At 33.9% G+C, this 8,006-nt stretch overlaps 1 long non-coding RNA gene across 3 annotated transcripts; it reads left to right on the plus strand.

Annotated features, from left to right (window-relative positions):
* The first annotated feature begins 1,677 nt into the window (after positions 1-1,677).
* On the plus strand, positions 1,678-5,333 carry LOC141627147 (uncharacterized). 3 transcript variants are annotated; one of them, XR_012536707.1, is made up of 6 exons: positions 1,678-1,819; positions 3,138-3,223; positions 3,514-3,591; positions 3,747-3,844; positions 4,582-4,703; positions 5,057-5,333. It is a non-coding gene; the product is annotated as an uncharacterized LOC141627147 (long non-coding RNA). The 3 variants fall into 3 exon arrangements; XR_012536706.1 differs by having other exon boundaries at positions 3,138-3,209; XR_012536708.1 differs by lacking the exon at positions 3,138-3,223 and having other exon boundaries at positions 1,679-1,819.
* Positions 5,334-8,006: the final 2,673 nt, after the last annotated feature.

Here is an 8,006-nt window from a genome sequence, read left to right on the forward strand (position 1 = left end):
GTTTACAAGTTCCAAATCCCAAAAATGAAGTACAACTGCTAAACCAAAATAAATGAAATGTCTTATGACTCGGCGGAAGCTATGAAATGAAGGTGAATCGTCGGCGCCCATCCAAACCCGCATGCAAGCTCAAATATCAACACCTGCTAAATGAGCATATTTGAAGAAGTTAGAATATGAAACTAATCTGTTTAAGGCGGATGATACACCATTTGACGAGCTTATAAAATATAATCATCAATGTGAAATGAAAAGAAATAGGAGGCTTTAAGGTTGTTTTTTTGTCACTTTGACTAACTTTGGGGGAAATAAGCGTAAAGAGCCGTAAATTATAACAATGTCAATTTTCATTTAGTCATTTAAATTTTAGCCTCATCATCGGGTACCCGTAAGGTTAGTAGAGAACTTTAAGGTGTCTACAAAAGCCTCCACTTTGGGCGAATCTGAGCAGGACGAAGGTCAAAGTAGTCCGGTCGGGACAGATAAAGGATAAGAAACGTATTATATTACCGGTCTAGAGTATTTAGAAACTGGGATTGGCTTATCCAAACTTTGTTTTACTAATCTGGAATGAAGCTGGTAAAACTTTGTTTCACCAATCTGGAAACTAGCATGGTAAAAAATTTATTTCGCTGGTCTGGAATCTGGTAAAGCAAAACTTTGTTTCGCCGGTCTGGAATCTGGTAAAGCCAAACTTTGTTTAGGTGGTCTGAATCTTGAATAGCCAAACTTTGTTTAGCTGGTCTGGAATCTGGTAAAGCAAAACTTTGTTTTACTGATGGTCTGGAATCTGGTATATCTAAACTTTGTTTAGCTAGTCTGGAAACTAGCTAAGTAAAACTTTGTTTCACCTAAAAGTGAACCTGCAAAATCTGATTTCACAAGCTCGAATGCGTGTTAGGGCCCGCCGATCGAGGAATTCAAAATTTTATTTTGAAAAGGGATTAGAATGTAAAATCTGATTTTACAAACTAGGATTTGAAAAGTTTTATTTCGCAAAAAGGTAAGTTCAGAAAATTTTATTTTAAGAACACAAATGCATTTCAGGGCTTGCCGACCAATTGATTTGAAAATTGTAAAACTTTATTTCGCAAAAAGGCAAGTTCCGAAAATTTTATTTTAAGAACTCAAATACATGTCAAGGCCTACCGACCAATTGATTTGAAAATTGAAAAATTTTATTTCGCAAAAAGGCAAGTTCAAAAAAAATTATTTGAAGAACTCAAATGCATGTCAGGGCCTGCCGACCAGGATGGATTTCAAGATTTTATTTCGAAATAAGTTGAATTTGAAACTCGCAAAATTTTATTTAACGAAAAGGGCTGGGAAATTGCAAAATTTTATTTCACAAAAAGATAGGAGTAAAAATTTTTGATTTATTTTGAAACTGGCAAAATTTTATTTGACGAGAAAAATGAGACTTTATGAGAAGCCCCCACTTTGGATGAATCTGGATGATGAATGACAAAGTATTCGACTAGAGCAGTTTGTGACAAATACATGACAAATAAAATGCAAATGCATGTCCTAGATATGCACTACAACACATAGCGCTACATCTCGACACTTCATCCTCGACGCTTTAGCAAGTGTCGAAGGGTAAATTATGCGGGATAAGTAGATTGACAGCTGTGAACCTCAAATATAATAAGAAATTAATAAAATAATATCGAATACCACTTTTCCTTTTTGTTTTCTCTCACACGTCTCCAAGTCTCGTTCACTTCCCACTTTTCCTCCATCAACAGCCGCCTCTCTCTCTCTCTCTCTCACCCACAATACTCAAATCAACATCTCAATCCCAATTGCAATTTGTAAGGTATGTCCTCCCACCCTTCATATTCTTAATAAATCTTCTCCATTAAGGTTTAATTTGCTTTGTTACTTCTTATTCGATAATTTTGGCTCATTATTTGGACTTTTTTTTTGGTCTCAACTGAACTTATATTTGTCCTATGTTTAATTGTTACTATGAACATGTGATTTTAATCCACAATCATGTAGTAGTTTACTTTATCATGTTTTTTTTTGAAATGGAGAACTTTTCATTCGTAATATATTCTATCAGATCTGTTTTTTTTTTTTTGCGATTCGGAACCCTAATTGACTCTATCAGATCTCTTCATTTTTGTTTAATCTATCCATTCTTTTTTTTGAGAAAAATTAACACTTTCTTGCAAGAATGTATTAGCCTATTGTTATAACTTCTGGTATTTATGAGGTTTTGTATTTTGTTTCAAGATAGATGTAAACATAAGGACTTGGTAATAGTGGCATTCCCTTTAAACTGTTATTACTCCCTTCATTTTAATCATTTGTTTGCCTTTGTTATTATTTGTGAGGGGTAATTTAATCAAAGGCAAACAAATAATTAGGATGGAGGGAGTATTAATAAACTATGAGAAATGAAAAAGAATTTTTCCGATGACTGTCTGTCCTACTAACAGTGGCAGGCCCAGGAATTTCAACTTGGTAATGCATAAACCTTTTCGTCAAAAAAAAATGAAATTTAAAACAAATACTAGCTTGTTGTGGTAGTAACATGTACTGCCACTAAATTAAATGACAATGTGATAAGTTATTATATACAATCGGATTTGGTGTTGATCAAAGCAACATGAAATTGTTACCAAAGAGATGTGAGAAAAACGATTAGAAAAAGTTGTGGAACTAGTTAGAGAAAATTATTTTAATATTATCTTTATCAAGCATATTTAAATTTCTACTCTTATTCTTAAATTTGTTAGACTTGAGTGTTGTGTGGACTTGTTTACGTTCCCAGGTGTAACTTGTTCATCCAATCTTGATGAATGAGCATAAATGTGAGTAAGACATCTTAAATTTATACTCTCACCGTTTATTAAACACTAAGTGCTAATGTTTGATTCATTTCTTGCCTCTCAACTGAATTTTCGTTGCGTCTTAGACTCTTAGTACCAAGTTCTGAATAATTCTATAAAATACGCCTCATCGACTTCTATTTTAAAAGCGTTCAATTTAATTTTCCTGTGTTTGATGATTTGTGAAAGTTTGAGATGTTGTATAACCCGTTTAACTTGTTAGTTTGTCGTGAATCTATATACTTCCATTTTAGCCATTATTAATGACTGCCCTTTCTATTTTCATGTTTGGAGCAGATTCTTTGTAAAGGTCGCATACATATAGTTTTGTAAGAATGTAGAAGTGAATGTAGCATCTTTAAATGAAAGGTACAACCGTACAGGTGATGGTTTTATGTCCTATCATCAAAATTTGTATACACATATTATTAGACACACGAATGTTCTTCTATCATCATATTTTGTATACAATTGTTTTGAGATGTTTATTTCCACAACATTTATGTCGATGCAATTATGAATACACTTTTGTTGTCAATAATATGTCTCAGCCCAATCAATTGAGCTCGTTCTTATTCTTTTCTCTTCTTTTCTTTATTTATCAAAAATGGTGACTTCAGCTCTCGTTTGATTTCCTGCTTTTGAGTTCAGTGCTTGAAACCTGTTATTGCAGGTTTGTTATTGCAGGTTAGGATATAGCTGGAAGTGCCAATAAATGTTCTAATTATTTGTTAGTTGGAATAACAAGTAGGTACAAATCAATATATCTGCCTCTCTTTTTGCCGTCTCCTTTGATAGCCATAAATATTGATTTCTTGACTGGTACATTGATTTATTATTTCATCAGTTTTGTTAACATTGTACTCCCTCCGTCGCGATCATTTGTTAACAATGTACTCCCTCCAGACTGTCTTAATGTGGAATTGGCTTTAAATGCGTGCTCTAGACGACAAAGCTTTTGTTGGTGATTATTGGAAGGTTTGAAGTGGAGAGATTTTTATACGGTTAGTACAGCTTCCTGCCAGCCCTTGCTCTTATTGTTTCTTGTTTAACGTGTTACAGGAAAACTAGTTGCACCTATGAATTCTTAGCAATAGAGAATAATATAAGTGAATGCATTACCAATGATTTATAAATCATCTTAGCACCATTTCTGTGACTATTAATTCAATTATGATACACTGTCTGAAGATCATAAATTTTAGCGATGGAAATGCTAATAGTTTATTAGATGTCATTCACTTGCTTTACTTTCGTGCATTTGGACTTAGTGAAGGAAAAGACCAGGCTTCGATGGATGGTGGTGTACTTGTGTTCAGATTTCAGATGTTATGCGATTGTTGGTAGTCATCATATTTGCAGACTTATTGTAACACATCTCTTTAAAAATGATGCTAGGAAATGTCTACAAGTTTCCGATCAGTAATAGTTTAGCAAATGTATGATTGAAACAGTTGACCTTAGGCAATACTTAAAACTACTCCCTCCGTTGTAATCATTTGTATACCTTGAATTAAAATACCCATCACAAAGAATAAAAAAAAGGTAAATAAATGAACGAGACGAAGGGAGTATTTGGATTCTTTCTTGCAGTAAGCCTAACACTTTTTTTTTTTATTTTGCTTGCTTAGTCTTTATGTTGTAAGAGCCTATTAAATGAATTCTTTGTCTCTTCTAAAGTGTGCTGGTAAAGAATGTGCCAAGATTACCTTTAATGTCTAAGGTTTACACTTGTTTACAGGATATGTATTTGGTAAAAGTTAACCGGAGCCATGTTAGATGCTCATTGTCCAAATAGCCTTCTACCAATGAAGTAACTTTCAAGTTAGCATCTTATTGTCCTAATAGCATCCTACGTAAGATGTAAGTTCCCTATATTCAAATTAAATGAATAAATCCTCGGAAAAGATATGGGTCTCTTGTTCTTAATATTAAGATATCTTTTGTTTAAGATGGTGTGTTACATTAAAATCTTACCCGTCAGACGAGTTTAAGTCTTTCAACTTATTTTTTTTAATGCTTGATTGAGTTGGTGCCGACTAGTAAAATTTTGTTGGGCTCTCTTATATACTCGTCTACTTTGTTTAGCCTGCCAATCTGAAAAAGACGCACATGTGCGCCTCCTTGCCTTGCCTAGTCTAGGTACCCGAACCATTTTGCTTTGTTGAGTGACTATGGTATAATCCTAATGCCAGGATTATTTGATGATCTCACAGGAACTCGAGATGCATTGGAGGCTTGATTAAATTTGAAGAGAAAGGACATATATTCTAGATTTATCGACAACATGTATTTCCGTTGTAGTTGGATTTATATTCCACTTCATGTTTTATGGAAATATTTGAATTCTTGATTTTAGTTCGTTTTTTAAGGAGTTTTTCCTCTAAACACTGTACAATGTATGAATTGTTTATACGAGATTTTCCCAGTTACTTTGTACAAAAATAAGAGATACTTGTAATCAGTTCCTTGATTTATTGGTAAAAATAACAATTGGGTACATAAGAGTAAAAATTGTGTAATTACGTAATATATTTACATATTTAAATGTGAATAAAATTTTCTTTAAAGTGTATTCCCCGCCTAAAATTATCAATGACAGTGTTCAGTCCTGCAAAATATGAATACGACATCAGAAAGCGTCGAGAAATATTGACGGATATTAGCGTCGAGGAGCAACCTTCGACACCAAATAGTGTCGAGAATACCGACACAAAAAAGCGTCAGGAATTCCTGACGGCCCAAAATACCACGCTTTTAGAAGCGTCGAGAATATATTTTCTGACACTAAAAAGCGTCGAAAATTGATCAAAAAAGCGTCGTAAACAGGCGGGATCTGTAGTAGTGATGATGCATGTATGATGAATGCAAAAAATGTTATTTTTTGAAAATATTTGAAATGAATATTGAAAGAAATTATTGTTTTTTTTAGAAAATATATTGAAAATGATGGGGTCTTACCCAAATGTGATACAAGTAGAAGGACTGAACATAGACTTGACATTGTTATCCTAGAAGTAACTTACAATTTCTCTGATGCTGAGAATGTGTTTCATTTTTATTTGACATGTGAATTTGAGTTATATTTTGAAGAGTTCTGCCCTCTTTATAGTAACAAGCTCTACTAATTAAGCAAAACTAATACCTTAGAAACAAAATACTTTCATGATCGTATAAGTTTAGTGTACATCCACCAAATTCTTACATGCTAAACGAGGGTGATAAATGGAATGGAGTAAAAGTTTTTATGGTGTTAGAAGACGTTGGAGACTTGTAATCTCTCTCACTCACCTAAGTAAATGAAAGGATCGTCCCAAGAGGAATGGAGATATTGTAATTGTAGATTGACTCGTCAGAGAGATGAAATGGCTACTCTGGAATTCGAATTGTAAATTTCTAAGAAATGAAAAATGACTACTCTGCAATTTTAATTGCAACTTGGACTAGAAATTTTTGTGTTCTGAATTTTTGAGACTTTTGACAATGGATTTGATTGCAACTTTGACTAGATTTTTTTTTTGTCTTGTGAATCTTTGAAACTAGATTTGTATCTATTTGAGATCATAATGTTTTTATCTTTGATTTTTTGAGACTTTTGACACTGGATTTGCATCTATTTGAAATCATCTTATTTGGTCTTGTGAATTTTTGAGACTTTTCACCCTGGATTTGATTTCAACTATGGCTGGATTTTTTGTTGACTCGTGAGTTTTTGGTGTGAATATTTTGAGCTTGTATTGGTATTTGGACTCACATATTATGTTCATTCTAAGGGACTAGTGCACTACAAAAAGAAGTGGTCATAGCGACAACAGAATTCCGTCGCAAATTCAATAGAATCCGTCGCTAAATGGGTGTTTGCGACGGAAAATGCGACTGAATCAAGTCATTGCACAATTTAGTAGCAAATCTTGTTGCTTTGCGATGGAAATTGCGTAGCAAAGAGATTAGCGACGGATTTTGCAATGGATTTTGCATTAATTAATTTTGATTAAGTGTGCAATTAACTTTTGTATTCTGCGCAAATGCTTAAAATTCCGTCGCTAAATTTAATTCATTCCATCGCAAATCTTAAAGATTCCGTTGCAAACTTAATTCATTCCATCGCAAAATTTATTAATTCCATCGCAAAATTTATTAATTCCATCGCAAAATTTATCAATTCCATCGCAAAATTTATTAATTCCATCGCACATCCTAATTAGTCCGTCGCAAAATTTATTAGTTTCCTCGCAAAACCTAATTATTCCATCGCAAAAGTTTACTCATTCCATTGCAAACTTTAATTATTCCGTCGCAAACTGTATTGTTACAGTCCCAAAATTCGGTTTATGGTACCCTGTGCACTGCACTGTACCTATATTCGTATCGATTTTTTGTCAAGCAACTTGCAATGCTCCAAATTTCCTATAACTCGCCAAGCACACAGAACGACTTGCATAACCAAAAGGGGCTTTTTATACATAAACTTAAGCCTACATTGTTTTACGAACCAAAAGTCTTCTCGACAATTCCAACAAACATTATGAGATACTAAATAAGTCTTATACATACATACTCCAAGTCTACTAATTATCTAAAAACAACACAAGCAACTAACAACCCAATATTTGTGTTGCAAAGTCACCCCTATTTCCTCCATTACCCTCATTATCATCATCACGCCTACCAGAGTGAGGTTCGGAGTTGGGATTACATGATTCAGTTGTTATGTGAATACCTTGCGAAGCTAGAGTTTGCTCCAATTGCAACTTCCATTGTTTCATGCTATTCAACTCATTTGTTAGAGCTTGATGTTGAGCAGAAAGCTTACTTACGAATCCTGGAGTGTAGGAAGTTGATGATCCACGAGATTTTTTTACGAGTGATGAAGGTAGGGGCTTGTCATATATGTGACTCGTCGCCTTCCCCATGCCCCAAACTTGTCCCTTTTTGTTAAAGCCTTTTGCCGACTCAATATATATTTCATCATCATCAATTTCTTCCTCGGTACAAGTCTCTAGCAAGGCATCCTTTTTTTTCTTGATTGTGTCCTGGAAGAAGTTTTACACAATTAACAAAAACTTACGGAAAACAAAAGCTGTCTTTTACAGTAAGTAGGTGTGATAATGTAAAGTTCAATAAACTTACAAGGAGTTCGGATACTTCGTCACACACGTAACCCCC

Source organism: Silene latifolia, chromosome Y, assembly GCF_048544455.1.
Source record: "Silene latifolia isolate original U9 population chromosome Y, ASM4854445v1, whole genome shotgun sequence".
Classification (NCBI taxonomy): Eukaryota; Viridiplantae; Streptophyta; class Magnoliopsida; order Caryophyllales; family Caryophyllaceae; genus Silene; species Silene latifolia.